The 16,982-nt window shown below is 41.6% G+C and overlaps 1 long non-coding RNA gene across 1 annotated transcript; it reads right to left on the reverse strand.

Annotated features, from left to right (window-relative positions):
- Positions 1–269: 269 nt before the first annotated feature.
- Positions 270–5,936, reverse strand: LOC118239797. Its single transcript, XR_004772637.1, has 2 exons — positions 5,814–5,936; positions 270–481 (listed from the first exon to the last, which is right to left on the reverse strand). It is a non-coding gene; the product is annotated as an uncharacterized LOC118239797 (long non-coding RNA).
- Between the last annotated feature and the right edge of the window lie 11,046 nt (positions 5,937–16,982).

A 16,982-nucleotide genomic window follows, 5' to 3' on the forward strand; every position in this document is an offset into this window, starting at 1 on the left:
TACATCTTTGGTTCCATTTGTACCAGTGCCAGAGCCAGAACTAGCGCCTGTACTAAACTGAGACAGGGCTTCAGTGAGCATAGCACTCGAGATCTGGTTATTAGTAAGAGGATCAAGCCAATTGCCAATAGAACCATTCTTCAACCAAATACATGGGTTAGAATTATTAATAAGGGAGAAGCATAATGCTCCATTGAGAGAAATATTAGTGGCTGAATACTGGGCAATGTCAGGGTCTAAATTGACACAAGGCAAGCCCAATTCACAACTAGTAGAAAAGAAAACAGGCAAAACTTTAGATGTGCTATGAACAGGCAAAGGAATTGGCCACGCTTTCGCTATGGCCCACAGGATTTGTTCTCTGGCCTGGATCAGCCACGGTGTTGTCAAGATCAGCAGCAGGATCAATATCGGAGGCTTTATCTTGTTTGTTGCACCTCCTCGTTAGTCTCTCTGGAATCCACACCGGGTCTTGCTGATCCTGAGGGAAAACACAAACAGAACCTCTCGCCCATGCTAATACTGGGTCCGGTCCATGCCATAGACCCGTAAGGATATCTTTCCATTTTACGTAGCCCTTCTTAGCAGGTGCCTGAGTCTGGTGCCTATCGGCAGCAGAAAGGCCTTGAGAATCCAAATTTTAAAAATTCAGAGTAAAGAGAGCCAAAGATAGTTGTTCCTTTGGTGTCCTACCATGGCCTATTCCCCCTTTTTGTTTTAATAAACATTCTTTTAATGTGTGATGGGCTCTTTTAATTATTCCTTGCCCTTGGGGATTATAAGGCAGGCCATGGTTTAATTGGACTTCCATCTGTTTACAGAAGGAGGTAAAAGATTGAGCTGTATAAGCAGGACCATTGTTAGTCTTTAGTTGCTGAGGTTTTCCCCAGGCAGCCCATGCCTCAAGGCAATGTCCAATGACATTGCGAGCCTTTTTTCCACTCATAGGGGTGGCATGGATGATGCCTGAACAGGTATCCATAGACACATGGATATATTTAAGAGTTTCAAATCCTGAAAAATGAGTTACGTCCATTTGTCAGATCTTTAAGGGCAATAACCCTCTGGGATTGACCCCCAGGCTAGGGGGGTGTAAGAAGGTTATACATTGTTGACAATTTAATATTATCTGTCTAGCTTTTGTTGGAGATAGCTGAAACCTTTGTTGTAAAGTTTTTGTAGATATATGGAATTGTTTGTGAAAGTGCTGTGCTCGTTCCATAGAGGAAGCGAAAAATATATATTCCCCTCTAGTATAGAGATCTACGATCTCATTGTCTTTTGATAGAGGTCCAGGCAAGTTGGTATGAGCTCTAATATGTTGTATAAAAAATTTCTGATCGCGATGCCAGATCAACTTTTGTAACTCCTGTAAGAGTTTGTAAATTGTACTGTTAGGTTTGATAGGTCCTGTAACCTCCAGGGCCTTAACAGCATTTACAACATATGTCGAATCAGAAATCAGATTAAAGGAGAACGGGCAATTTCTAAACATTTTAAGAACAATTTTACATTTAATAATCTGGGGGGAGCCAGGCTGATATTGAAATTGTATTGGATCCTGATGCTCTATCATATAGGCTCCATAGCCCGTCTTGGATCCATCAGTGAAAATATTTGTGGCTCCAGCAATAGGAGCTGTTGCAGTCATTTTAGGAAAAATGACTGGATGTTCTTTAAAAAATGACATTAGAGGGTGTTTTGGATAATGATTATCTATTTCTTCTGAAAATCTATATCGAAGAATTGCCCAATCATCTACAGTTCCACAAAGTATCTTAACTTGTTGAGCAGTATAAGGGATTATGATCTTAATTGGTAGTTTCCCAAAATATTGAATACATTGCTGTATCACATTTTGAGCCAAGTCAGCAACCGCTGTAGGATAGTATTCAATAGTTTTTTCTGGGGAGGATTTATAATAAATCCATAGTAACGGACCATCTTGCCATAGCAAAGCTGTAGGCTGGGAGAATGTTGGAAGCACATACAAAAGAATATCCATATTTTCTATTAGCCGTTTAAGGCTGGCATTTTGTAATTCTGTCTCTACTTTTTTTAAAGCTTCTCTGGCTTCAGCAGTTAACTGCCTAGGTGAATCTAATGTCGAATCACCATTGAGAATATTATACAATGGCTTTAACTCATAATTTGGTAATTTTAAATAACATCTTATCCAATTTATATCTCCCAACAACTTTTGAAAATCATTAAGAGTTTTTAAATTATCTTTTCTAATCTCTATCTTTTGTGGAATAATTGTATGAGGGAGAATCTTAGCCCCTAGATAGTTAACAACAGTGTCCTTTTGTACCTTTTTTGAGGCTATGACTAAATTATGTATCTTAAGCAATTTTACCAATTTTGTATATGCCTTATTAAGCGTTTTATCATCTTTGGCAGCCAATAAAATATCATCCATATAATGAACATATCTAATCTTTGGAAAGTCCATTCTCAAAGGAGCAATTGCTTCTGCTACAAATAACTGACACATAGTAGGACTATTGGCCATCCCCTGTGGCAACACTATCCATTCATACCTTAGATCAGGTTGTTTATGATTATAAGAGGGCAGCGTAAACGCAAAACGCCCTGAATCCTTGGCACACAAAGGTATGGAAAAGAAACAATCTTTAATATCTATAGAGATGATAGGCCATGATGCAGGTAAAGAAGTTAAAAGTGGAAGACCACGTTGTACAGGGCCCATAATTTGCATCTGCTGATTAATAGCTCTAAGATCGTGAAGCAGTCTCCATTTACCAGATATTTTCTTAATGACGAAAATAGGAGTATTCCATGGAGATATAGAGGCTTTTATATGCCCCAGATCCAGCTGCTCCCGCACTAGAGTCTTAGCAGCTTCTAGTTTTTTAGAGGAAAGTGGCCACTGAGGAACCCATATCGGCTCCTCTGTTTTCTAGGTAATAGGAATACCTCCCTCAGTGGCCCCTAGGAAAAACCCAGACCTAGATTCTTTGGTCTCGGTTGTGGAATAATAGGACTGGTACGACCCTGTAGATGTTTCCTGAGGCCTCGGCCTGGGACGTATCCCATTCGCTTTATGATACCTTGAGATGTTTCTGAGTATTCATTTGTGAGTTTAAAACCGATATCCTTTAACAAATCTCTTTCCCATAATGAAATTGGTAAGTCTAACACATAAGGTTGCATGGTCCCTGAATGCCCTTCCTGATCTTTTCAAGGCAATTGTCTAGCACTTATATCAGAGCCTTAGCATAGCCTAAACCTTGTAAAGTTTGAGAAGAAACCTGTATAGGCCAGCCAGAGGGCCAATCTTTAGTGGCTATGATGCTCTTATCAGCTCCAGAATCTAGTAAGCCTAAGATTTTCTTACCATTCACTATTAACTCAAGGGTTGGACGTTGATCAAGGTCTAAAGCTAGGAAAGTTAAGTTTGATCCAGTGGAGCCAAAGTTTCCCTCTCCTCTCTCTCTGGCTTGTGTTGGAAACTTGTCATGTAAACTTGGCAAAAGCAGTAGCTGTGCTATCCTGTCTCCAGGAGAAATGGCTGTAATCCCTCTAGGAGATTCTACCATGATTTTTACTACACCCATGTAATCAGGATCTATAACTCTAGGATGTACTCGTAAGCCTTTTAATGCTGTAGATGATCTTCCTATAAGCAAACCTACTGTGCCAGGCTCAAGGGGTCCCTTAAAATCGGTGTCAACAAGCTGGACCCCCATTTTGGGAGTTAATACGAGTCTGGTGGTGGAGCGTAAGTCCAGCCCCGCGGAGCCTGTAGCTCTCCTCGGCCCTGGTTCTGCCAGGTTTTGGGACTCTGCTCCTGGTTCTGATCCTCCATGGCCCCATATATCCGTTTTTTGGATGGGCTCCTCCATACCCCTGAATAAGAGGCTGTCCATTGATGTCTTTTACTGATCTACAATCCTTAGCCCAATGATTTCCTTTTCTACATCTAGGACATAAGCCAGGTTGCTTAGGGCGCGGAGCAAAGTTATTGACTTTAGTGTTTCCTCCCTCGGGGCATTGCTTTTTCAAATGCCCTTGCTTGCCGCACTTAAAGCAAGCTCCTGAACCTCCGCCTTTCTTAGTTAATTGCATCACAGCAGCTGTTAGTCCAGCATTAGTCAGCGGACCCCTTAACTCCCTACAGACTTTCATCCAGACTTCAAGGCCTTTACCCTTATATGGAGTTATTGTAGCTCTGTACTCTTTTGTACACTGTTCATAAATCAGCTGTTTGATCAAAGGCATAGCAGCGTCTGGATCCCCAAACATTCTTCCTGTAGCTTCTACCATTCTTGCCACAAAGTCTGAAAAGGGTTCCATAGGACCCTGTAATATCTTTGTAAGATTTCCATTGACCTCACCTTTGTTAGGCAGAGACCTCCAAGCCCTAATGGCTATTTGATTAATCTGATCATACACTTGAGGAGGATATCCTGTTTGTTGCTGTGTAAAATGTCCTTGACCAAGAAGCATGTCCACATCCCAATATTGATCACCAGCTGTGCGATTAATCGCACCTTGATCATTGGCAAACTCAATTTGAAAAGCTCTCCAATCCAAATATTGTCCTGGTGATAAGCAAGCTCTTACCAAATTTGTCCAATCACTGGGTGTCATACAGTAGCGACCGAGCGCTTCTACCTGAGCCAATTGTAAAAGCTGTCGTCACCCCATAGGTGCGTACCGATTCTGCCAGAGCTTTGACTATTTTAAAGTCAATTGGTTCATGATATCTCTGTTGGTTACCGTCTGTAAAAACTGGATAAGCCAGTGGTCGAGTAACCCGAAACTCAGTGCGAACTGTACGCCATACTTCCGGACAGAAGGTGGAGCAACCAGGACCTCCTACTTCCTCTTTCGAGCAGTAGGGGGGAGGAGCGATAGGGCGGTGCCCTTGTTTTACAGTCGCCATTTTAGGACGCTGTTTTTCTGATACTTTTAATGAATGTTTTTCCATGAGCTCAATAATCTCTTCCTCCTCTTCCTCCATGATGTCCTCATCCTCACATATATCCTCCTCTGATTCTGAATCCTCTCCTGGTTCTTTTAATTCCTTCCTCAACCTTCCTAGAGAAGGATAGACTCGCTTTTTATCCCTTTTCTGTTTCTCCTTTGTTCTCTCACTTTCTGACTGTTCTGACCTTTCTTCTTGGAGCATTTCAAGGGCAGCCTGTCCATTTGCTATAGCTTTCTTATTTCCCCCTTTGTCCTCTAGACAGCTGCGCACCAGACGCCAAACCGGGCGAACATTCGGCTTCAACGTTCCTTGCTCCCAGGCAAAATCCAGGTCTTTCCCTAATTTATCCCAACTATCCACAGTGAGATTGCCCGAGGCTGCAAACCAGGGTGCAATGGTGCCGCATTCATTTAGGAACCTCTGTAATGTGGCTTTAGTTAACCTTAAATTTTTAGAATGAAGTAGCTATTGAAGAGCCAGAAAAATTGGATGTGATTGTGATGATCCCATTGTGCTTTTGTCTTAGTTAGCGCGCTCCGAAGGTGTGCAAGTCGGATAACACCACCAGAAAACAAAAGCCCACACTGCGATGTTAAAAAGCAGCCAAATCACCACTATAACAGCGGGGTCCATTAACTTACTCTCACTCTGTAAGTTAAAGCAGAAGCGAGGTTTTTTACTTTCGGTTCGCTTTTGTTGCAAACAGTGTTGCTCCTTTCTGGAGACTTTACTGCCTCTTCCCCGAGGGCTTTGGTACTCTTTTACTGAGACCTATCTCCTCTTTCCTGAGGACCTTGGTGCTCCTTTACCGGAGACCTATCTCCGCATTCACCGTGGACTTTACAGTTCCACTTACCTTGGGAACTTACCGGCGCCGCCCCGACTGTGAGAAGTTCTGAATTCCCCGTACAGGCCACCACTTGTGGCGTCCACCCTTGACCAGCAAGAAAGACGCCACACCGAGGAATCTTCTTCAAACACAGTTTAATCGGGAACCTCTTTGCTTTGTACAATGTATAATGGCGGCGGCCCCGGGCCGAGGGAGACGGGGCCTGATATAGTCTACATCTACCAATCACCTAACCCTACGTGGCACGCCAGGATAGGTTGTCTCCAAGCAGAATTAAGAGGATACATGACCTTTACCAAATTTGGAGTTGTTTACCACAGAGAGCGCTCGCCGTCGGGCAGGCGGAGGGCGGAAACTGGCGCCATCTTTTGGGTGCGGTTTTCTACAGCTCCCTACAATTACCCAACATAACTGACATATATTATACAAAAGAGCTTATATGCTTTAGAAAGGTCACATAAAATTTTAACATTTGAAAAAGAAGTGCAGCCTTTGAAGGCATGTATGTGGTCTGATTTGGGCTTCTGTGGACAATGGGCTTTTGACAATTGGTTGAGATGAGTAAGTCTTGAAACTGTGCCCAGCACTAACTGGGTCCCAATAATTTGCATGCACTCACTGTACACCCTTGAGGACTTCTTCATATACCAATCACACCTGTTCATTTGTCATTTTAGTCAGGACTCAGCATGGGCATGAGGGCCCTTGCTCAATTCCTTGGCCTCCTGTTGCTCTGGCTTCCAGGTAATAATGGAGTAAAATTGGAATGTCACTGTTACAGTGAGATTATTTTTGATTGGCCTTTAGGGGAGGTCCTCTTTTATCATGCTTAAGTATCTAAGAATGGACTATGTCTCATCTCTTAGGTGCCAGATGTGACATCCCGATGACTCAGTCTTCATCCTCCAGTTTGCATCTCTCAAGACAGAGTCACCATCACTTGCAATGCTAGTCAGGCCAGTAGTGATTATTTAAGCTGGTTGCAACAGAAACTAGGGAAAGCTCCTAAGGTCCTGATCACCCCGTACTTCTAGGTTGGAGGATAGGGTTCCATCGAGGTTTGGTGGCAGTAGGTCTGGCACAGTTTATTCTCTCACCATCAGCAACCTGGATTCTGAAGATATTGCATCTTACTACTGTATATGGTATCGTAAGTATCCTCCCACAGTGATGAAAGTCATAACATAAACCTATTTTAAGCAGAAATGAGAGTCTGGCCTGTCCCAGCTGTTCTTCCTCTTGTGTCACTCACAGAAAGTGTTTCCCAGATGTCACTAGAGTTTTAGGAAAGATAACAGAGAATTACTTGTTTTACCAGAAGAGGCTAAACTTTCATCTGTTTACCCTATCATCCTTCTATTTCATCTCCAGCCCTACAGAGTAACAATGCCTTTATTGCCTGTGCTGAGGGTACAGTCATTCTCTTTGAAGAGTCTGAGTGTATCAGCAGGTTGGACACATATAGACCAGTGGAAACTACTATGAATATTAGAGAACAAATTATTTTAATATATAAACTTAGTTTTTAGTGACAGTATTTAAAGGTCAGATAAATATTACTGAGTGATTCTGAGAAAGAAAGCATTCCTGGATTTCTCACAGCAGCTAGAACACTAGTGCCAGAGAAAGAAGAGACTGTCTGCCCATGACCCTCTGCTGTGTCTTGGAATTTTAGCAGTGGTTGTGGATGCTCTCAGCTCACTGTTGCTATTCACAGAAAGTTCTTCTGGTTCCTATGTCCACTTGCTGCTTACAAAAATCAAACAATGTTGACCCAAACTCCTTTGACTTTCAATGCTTTTGTATGAAGAATTAGATTATAGTTTTGTCTATATAACATCTTAAAGCTTGTAAAGTGTTGTCTTCATCATGCTTCCAAAATTGATATTAATGAATAATAGACATTAAAGAGCATAGTTTTAGAAACAACATAACAACAGTGATTTATACTCAATCATTTTTAGGGGTAACATCTGTTAATTGTCCCATTTATGATATTGCATTTATCTGCCCTCAAATCTATGCATCGACAGTATACACAGATATGATGTATTATTTAGTAAAGATGCTAGATATGAAAATGTAAAGCTAGTCACAGCCATGGAGTCATGTAGTAATGATATACAACATTCATTCCAGAAGCCACACATTTTGTCTCAGGACTCAGGAGACAAAGGCAGTGAATCAATGTAAATATTAAGAGAGCTCATGCCTTTTAATCCCAGCAATTGGGATTGCACACATGCAATCCCAGCACTAGTGAGGTAGCATTAGTAGTGACATGGCTGGGCAGGGAAAGAATGTAACCAGGGATGAGACAGGAACTCAGAGCATGGCAGTCTTAGGCATGGTACAGACTTGAAAGGGTCTCATACTGTCTATTTTATTGCTCTGCATAACCCAAACACTGTGGACTGTTTTGGTGTTAACATCATCCTTATGCATGAATGTTTCACTATCCCTGTATCCATTCTGTTAATCTGTGTCTTTTCTATTAAGAAATTATATCCCTTGTTAAAGAGAGATATCTATGAACAATGATTGCTAAACCCTGTTATTTTGTTGTCGATGCTGGTGGTGCTGCTGATGGTGGTGTTGTGTGTATGTGTGTGTGCTTCTCTTAATTTGCTTTTTGTAATTCTCTTCCTTTGTTATTTTTTATGTGAGATAATTTTCTTTGTTTTTATGAGTGTAGTTCACCCTCTGGGAGGGCTGTATTTTAAGATAGATGTTGTTTAAATAAGTTTTCATGGAATATGTACTTCTCTTTTTATGGTAATTAGTTTGCTAGGTATGACAATCTGTGCTGGCAACTGTGCTCTTTTAGTGTCTGCACAACTTTTGTCCTGGAAATTCTGGCCTTTAAATTATCTATATACATGTCAGGTGTAGTTCTAATAGGTCTCCCTAAAAATATCATTAGTTCTTTTTCTTTTGCATCTTAATATTATTTCATTTTCTGTTTAGTGTTTTCATTATTATGTGGTGGGTATGATTTCTGTCCCAATGTCTTTGTTGTGCTGTATGTTTTTGGTTCCCTTGTAGGCACCTCCTTCCTCAGGTTATGAGTGTAAGACACCTAGAAGCTCAGGCCTCCAGGAACTTTTCCCAGGACCGAGGCATTCAGAACAGGCCAGTGGTGGTGGGGGGTGCTTGATGCAGCAGCTGCCAGGAGTGGGACTCCTCTCACATCACTCCTCCCTCCCTGCAGGAGGACAATAGCCGGCTGGCATGCGCAGGTTGCAGGAATCCTTCACAGAGGCGTCTGTCTATGGTGGGTGCACGTGTAACAAGCCTCTGGAGAAAGATCTCTGTGGCGCACGCAACAGGCTGACCAAATGGCGAGTGTCTCAATGTCTAAGTACACCCAGCTGGCCATCCGTTCCTGGGAAGCTGAAGCCCCAGCAGGTCTTGTAGCCAGCAGGGCCCAAGTGAGCTCAGAGGGTCTGTGACTGGTGGAGGTAGGGGCGCCATCAGTGTTGCTGATCCACCCAGGGAATGTTGCCCAATGTTGCCCCTGCACTATTGCCCAGTGGAGTGCAGAGAGCAGGACTGCCTCAGGAGTAGCACTTCTCAGCTATTGGGACCTAAAGGGCACATGAGAACCTTTAGAAACCTTGCTGCTCTTAGGAAAGCCATGGTCCTGCAATGTTGACACTCACTGGCCCACCTGCCCTTCATGGCTCCATCCCATGCTATCAGATGGGATAACCCTGACTTGAAAGTTGCCCACTCCTAGCCAAACAGGCTTGGCTTTGTGGTGTAAAGTTATAGCCTGTGGATCCTAGGGTCCTGTTAGGACACTGAAGCCAGATTTCCCTCCACTGTGGCTGCTATGGTCATTCAGATTCAAGGGTTGATTACAAATTATTATGGGTTAGGATAATAAATTGGTATATATTATTATTAATTAAGAGAAAAGGAAAGCTGGTAGGCCAATATAAATAGTAAACAGAACAAGCAGTTAAGAGGGTGCAGAGAGGCTCAGGGAAATGTACACTCAGGATTAAAAAATAAATAAATAGATAAGGCATTCACTTCAGCCAGGTACCCCTGAGTGAGAGTCACTGATAAGAGGGTAAAAGAAAGAGACAAAGTGAAAAAGAGAGGTTTGTCCAAGATAGGGATGTCTGAGGGAATCAGAGAAAAAAAGTAAGGAATTAAAAATTTAAAGAGGGTCAAAGAAAGTCGTAAAAGTGTCAGAGAAGAATGTAAACTGTTTGCTATGGCTCTCATATCTACAAATACTAAATTTATAATGGTAATATAGGTTAAAATTTTTTAACCATACCAGGTTAATTCTGTTTAAAGTTTTGTGTATGTCCCATATACACAATATATATATTTGTCAAAATATATATATTTGTCAAAGGGTTCTATCTATATTTTCTGGTATAAAAGTAAATTTGTTACAATCATAAAGCTAAAACTAAAGTGGTTTAAATATTTTTGCTGTCTAATGCTAACAGCAGCCAATCATTTATGGACATAGCTTAGAATTTATCTCTGAGCTCTAGTCATTAAATTTGGGTTAACAGGAATTCAGAAGTCTTTCTAGTAAAGATGGTATTAAAACTGCTTTATGATTAAATCTAGTTAATAAGTTAAAACTAGTAACACTGAAAATTGATAACATAAATTTAATAATCACCCAGGTGATAATGGTTTTAAACATATCAAGTGTGCTTTATTTTTGATATTATCACAAAAAGACATTAAAAGATTTTTAATTGTTCAATTTTATAAGGTTATAAGATATTTATGCTTATGTTATATTGTTAATGTTTGTGCTTAAACCAAAGAGCTAAAATTTAAGATCAGAGCTATAAGTTCCATATGCTAACAAAAAATTGAGGGGTTTATTTCTTATGGTATAGTAAGACAATGTCCTGTGTTTAACAAAGAGCTTAAAATAACTTCTAAGCCATTGGGTCTCAATTCTTTGGAGGTTTTAAAGCAAAACTCCGTTATATGGGTAGCCTAGAACCACCTGTATGTCAGATGTTTACATTGATAACAACAGAAAAATTTTGTAATAGAGATTAAAACATTACATTTTTAAAAATAAACCTGACAATATAAAGTCTTAGTTTTATAAAAGCTACTAACCTGTTGTAAGATATTAAAAAATACAAGTTACTAACCATCCTTACAAATAAAAAGTTTCTTTGGCTATGGTCAAGCTAAGTACTAATGATTAATGACAGGGATAATCCTGACTCAGTCCCCTGTGTATGTTTTCAAAGGTTGAGCTTAATACATACAAGTAACTGAAAACAGAGTTGTCAGATTTACCTAGGAAGACTTCTAATACTACAGAGATCTGTAGAATATGACATTTAAAGTGCTAACTTAAAGCTTATAATATCATACAGAGAATTCCAGATCCTGACAGTGATCCAAGGCCTCTAAAGAATATTATGGGGCTCGATGGATTGTGACAATGCTGACCAGTGAGCATGATGCTCAGATCCTACACCTGCTGCCAGGCAGGACCAGACTCAGACTGTGGACAGGCTACAGGACACTGGAGAATTGATTGCACCACTTTTGCCTACACAAAATAACGTCAGTCTTTTCCATGTCCCTCTTCCACAGAGGAAATAAAAAACTCACTTTATGGATCTGGCGAAGATTTACTTCTTCCCCCAACACTATTGAGACTTGGGTATGGCTAACTTTATATGGACTGGACCCTGTCGTTTTTTAATAGATTCAAAAGTTACACAGAATTTATCCTTCTCAGATGTCTGATAGTATTAATGATTAGACTAGCTATAACTTTGTCAGCTTGGCAAAATCAGTCAGCCTTGATATAGCTCCTAAATAAGGATCTGAGAAAATGAAGGCATATAAGTCTTAATGCTATAAAAATAGTTTTAAAATATATAAGTACAGAGCTTAATATTTAATAAAATTTGTATAAGCTGGTAGAGCAGTGGCTACCAACTGTTCAGTCACAAGTTCAAGGTTTTAAGGTTTATTTTGGTTGTCATCTAGGTATAAACTTAAAGTGCTTTTCATCAGGCCAAAGGCACCTCTGTCCAATCCATACCTGACTCTCTGGACAGAAGAAAAATGTACAAGCTTCTAACCCAAATCTGTAGTTTTTTCTAGAACTCAAAGGTATAAGTATATTCCTGTTGTTTAACAGATACCCATTATCTGCTTTTTCTGCAATGTGGATTTCAATACAGATTGATAATGGTAAAATGTCTAGAACTTTTATGTCCTATTATAATAAAGTTCATATAAGCTTCAGAGGATCAAAAGTCACAAAGCTTGCATTCACTTCTCACAGGTAAAAAGGACTCCAGATAAGTACAACTTTTGTTATCCCATCTATTTGTTCCTGAGAATGGGATTTTCTCCCTTGTCTTGGAACTCCTGTCCTTGATAACTAAAAATATGGGCCTAAGAGTTCCAATAAGATATATAAGTTTTAACTTCTGATCCCAGATTAAACATGTCTCAAGAGATTTCCACTTCTGGCAGAAGAATATCAGTTGCTGACTACAGCCTGCTCCTAAAGACTGTGAGCCCTAGACTTGTTGTGGATGTGAACTAGTCCAGCTGATGTGGACACCCCCTGTCTCTGCAACAGAGTCTGCCAACCAGAAGCTCCTGATGGATTCCCCATTGCCTAAATTCCCGATTTTGCTTTTGACTAGCATTTCAGCCTTCTTTGTCTCTAACTTCATCCCAAAGTCAGCAGAAAGTACCATGGGAAAAGATATGTAGCCCATTTTCCTGGTTAAAATGATAATTCAAAAGGAACTCCCTTACATGGGGAAATGCCAATATCTCTCACTCCCTGATGTGGGCGCTGGAGAGTCAGCAACCACCCTACTTTCCACTCATCATACTCCTCCTGCTCCTGACATTAGGCCCTGTCTCCTCAACAGGCTCTTAGAGTTTATATGAGAGAGACTATCCATCACTCAGGCCCTTGTCCTTACTCAACAGTATCAAGCCATACTGAACATTGAGGTCCCCTGAGGTTTTAAGATTAAAACCTTGCAAAAGAAAAAGGAGGGAATGGAAGACTTAAAAATTAGCAAAGATATAGCCCAGAAACTGACCAAGGCTATTACTATGACTTAGTGCCTAGAATTTACCAGCCACCAGCAATTACTCCCTTTCAAGGCCATAAGATAACTGGGTACCAAGAATTCCCAGATGGCCACCCTCCCCTGATGGGTTCAGGAAGGAAACAGATTGCCCCACCAGCCAATGTGCCAATAATTAACAATTAAGGGTCCCTCCGAAAAAAAGAGATAGCTACCATTACTTAGCACATTCTGAGTTCTGCAGGTTTTACAACTGGTGGGCCAGGAGGCCATCTGATTCCCAGACCTACCCTCAAGACAAAGGGCCTCCTAGGAACCCATGACTCTGGTCAGGTACTCAATGGGCAGAGAGTCGAGGCCCCTCCCTAAGCTTGTAGTTTTTGCCTTTAAAAATGCCTGTGCATGGGGGACGGGGCTGCTCTCTAGCCTGCATGCTGAGAGAGTCCCTTTATACAAATGTCCACCTTTCATTAAAGACTCTTGCTGTTTGCATCAAGTTTCTGCCTCTGCATGGTGTTTGGGGTGGCCGAGGTGCTGGGAATCAATTCTGGAGGCCTGAGTTTCCGGCGGTCTTACAATAGTAGTAGCCTTGGTCAGTTTCTGGGCTATATTTCTTTGATAATTTTTAAGTTTTTCAATGAGAATTCTCTTCTAAGATTGATTTCAAAATATTTTCTTGGCCTTTGACCTGGATTCTTTGCATTCCTCTATTCCTATTATTTATATATTTGGTCTTTTCATGATGTCCCTGATTCCCAGGATTTTCACAGAAATTCATGGAATTTCTTAGATTTAACATTTCCTTTACCCATGCTGTATTTCTTTATCATGCCTTCATTTCCTGAGCTTCTCTCTCCCATCTCTTTCATTTTGTTCGTGAGTCTTGCCTCCTGTTTACATTCCTAAAATTTTCATTTTCATGATTTACTCAGTGTTTGTTTTCCTCATTGTTTCTACTTCCATTTTCAGGTCTTGAACAGTTTTGTTTGTATCCTGTCCAGGCCTGGCATGTCTCAATCCCAAACCACAGAAGCGATATGGTCCAGCCTGAGTGGGGGAGCATGGACTTGGAATTTCTTAGCAACCTAAAGGTGATAAATTCCAGATACAGGCATCTTGTCATCTTTAGAGAGCTCTGAGTTCCATGCTGCAAAACTGGAGTCTCTCCTTTATTCAGCATCTTACTGGCTGCAGTCTAACCATTTTTCCATGAACTTGAGACCATCCCTAGACCCTATCAGCAGGTCTCTCTCAACAGTCTGTGCTCCTGTAGAACTCTCATCAGATAACTCTTAACCATCTGTCCTTACTTCTCATGAAGACCCTGCCCTTCCCCTTGACCCTCTCTAATGTTTTTATTACCTTATGTTCTTTCTCTAATTCACTCAGATATCCCCATATTAGACAAACCTCTCATTTTCTCTTTGTCTCTTACTTTTCCACTCTTATCAGTGACTCTCACTCAAGGGTGCATGGCTGAAGTGAAAGCCTTATCTTCTTATTTTTCTCTAAATCCTGAGTGTAACTTTCCTTGAGCACCCTCTTAACTTCTTGTTCCTTTTACTGTTTATGTTGGCTTACCAACTCTCCTTTTATGTTTTTTAATAACTTTGTAAATTTCTTACCTCCTTACAACTCTCCTGTTCTACCTTTTATTGTCCACCATAAACTCTTTCCAATGATGTTCTATGATGCTTTGGTTTATTCTGTGGACATCTGAATTTGTACCGACATCTGAATTTGTACCGCTATTGACCTTTCCTACACCCATTATTTTACCAGATTTGGTCTTCTTTGCATCATACTTTTCATACAAGTCTGTATATAGCCATCACATCTACATACCATCCCTCTTTTTTTTGTTGACCTAAAGATATTTATCAAATTCCCCTTTTTAATTAATAATAATATGTACCAATTTTAAAAAATGATGACAAAAATCCACATATATTTTTTCTCCTGTGAAAGCAAAAATATCATTTTTTAAACATGACGTATCTTTGACTTTCATTTTAACATCAAAGCTTCCCAAAGTATGCAAAATGACATAATTTAACATAATTTGGCTTAGGAAGATAGGGAGGCAGCGCTGGTGGGCACAAAGTGTCCTTGGCTGCCAGTGTTTTGAAAAACAATTTTTTTATTGTTTAAACCAATAATAATTTGTAACCAACCCTTGAATCTGAATGATTAGAGCAGCCCTGGTGGAGAGAATTCTGGCTACAGTGTCATAACATGACCCTAGCATCCAGAGGCTGTAACTGTACACCATAAAGCCAAGCCTATTTGGATAGGAGTGGGCAACTTTCAAATCAGGGTGTAGGAATCCCATTTGATAGCATGGGAGGGAGCCGTGATGGGCAAATGAGCCAGTTAGTGTCAACTTTGGGGGACGATGGCTTTCCTAAGAGCAGCAATGTCTCTAAAGGTTCACACACACACTTTAGGCCTCACTAGCAGGCAAGTGCCACCCCTACTGCAGTCTTGCTCTCTGCACTCCACTGAGCAAGAGTGCAGGGGAAACACTATGCAATATTCCCTGGTTGACTCAGCAACACTGATGGTGCCCCTCCCTCCAGCAGTTACAGACCTTCTGCACCCACCTGGGCCCTGCTGGCTGCTAGATCTGCTGGGGCCTCAGCTTCAGAGGAATGGATGGCCAGCTGGGTACATTTAGACTTGGAGGCACACACCATTTGTCCAGCCTAGTGCATACCCTATGGGCATCCTTCTCCAGAGGCTTGTGATCGGTGTACCCACCATGGACAGACACCTCAGTGAAGGATGTTGCTTGCACCCTGCACATTACACTTGACAGCAGGCAATTGTACTCCTCCAGGGAGGGAAGGGTGAGGCGAGTCCCGCTAGCACAGCTCCTGCACCAAGCCACCAGACCAGCCAGGGTGTCAGCCATTTTGTAGGCTTTTTTCTATCCCTAAGATCCTCCATCAGAAGGCTGGCAGCGCAGGCTCTGCTTGGGTCCTACAAAGATCCACAGGATACTCTCCTCTGCTAGACTGTAACTTCCCACGTGGAGCCATTGTGGCAGGAAAGTCTGTTTTTCAAAGGGAAGCGATCTGTCCTCTTAGATTCTGTCCCGAGTCATCGTCTATCAAGACAAGGAAAACAGACAAACAAAAAACACACCGCTGAGACAAAGAAGAAAGGGCCTGTACCTAGATTCCTAGATTTGTCAATGGAAGGCCTGAATTGAACCTCCTTTTTACCAATGGCAGTTGGGGCAGAGAGAGCCCCCCTCTGCATGTCTCACAGAGAGGCAGGTGAGGATAGACAGATAGACTCACCTGCACCAGCCAGGCCCAGCTGTGAGGGCTGCAGCAGTGGTTGGAGTTCAGAGCAGCAGCCCACCATGTGCTTGGAGACAGGGGACTCTGCCATAGCACACTCTAACCCATGGCACATGCCAGAGGAACTCCTTTCCCACATGCCATGTGCTCAGTTCAGCAAGAAAAAGACCCCTGACCCAGGCATGCCACATGCCTGGGCAGTGAGGACAGAGAGAGAGAGAGAGAGAGAGAGAGAGAGAGAGAGAGAGAGAGAGACTGATGGAGTCCAGAGCAGCAGCTGTTCTGAAAGACTTGCAGAGTCAGGACAAAAGACAAAGGCAGGCTTAACAAACACACAGCACAGATTAGACTAGGGTCCTATTCAGAATTTCAGATGGCTAGGCACATGGGGAACAACTTGGTCCACAAACAAGTCATCCACTATAGATTGGGTGACACCCCTGGGTCCCCTCAGGGATGGAGGAGGCAACTTGGTCCCACCAATTCCCCCTCCTGCAAATTTTGCTAGCAAACACAACATAGGACTTTTACATTTAAACAATCAAGAAAAACAGCAGACATGAAAACACAAAACTGACACAGAACATACAGTTCAGGATCTCCCAAGACAGCACCAAAAAGCAGGCCATGACAAAAGAAAAAATTACACAAAGACACAGAAAACAAATGAGCAGGCAGAGTATTCCAAATTGTGCAGGATTTTCTGTGCCACAAAAATAAAAGTGACCTGGAGGTTTGTTGCACCTGGCAGGGGATTTGCTTCCTGAGAAGAACTCCAAGTGTCCTTGGGTCCCTGT

The sequence above is a fragment of the Cricetulus griseus genome, unplaced genomic scaffold (assembly GCF_003668045.3).
Source record: "Cricetulus griseus strain 17A/GY unplaced genomic scaffold, alternate assembly CriGri-PICRH-1.0 unplaced_scaffold_20, whole genome shotgun sequence".
In the NCBI taxonomy this organism is placed as follows: domain Eukaryota; kingdom Metazoa; phylum Chordata; class Mammalia; order Rodentia; family Cricetidae; genus Cricetulus; species Cricetulus griseus.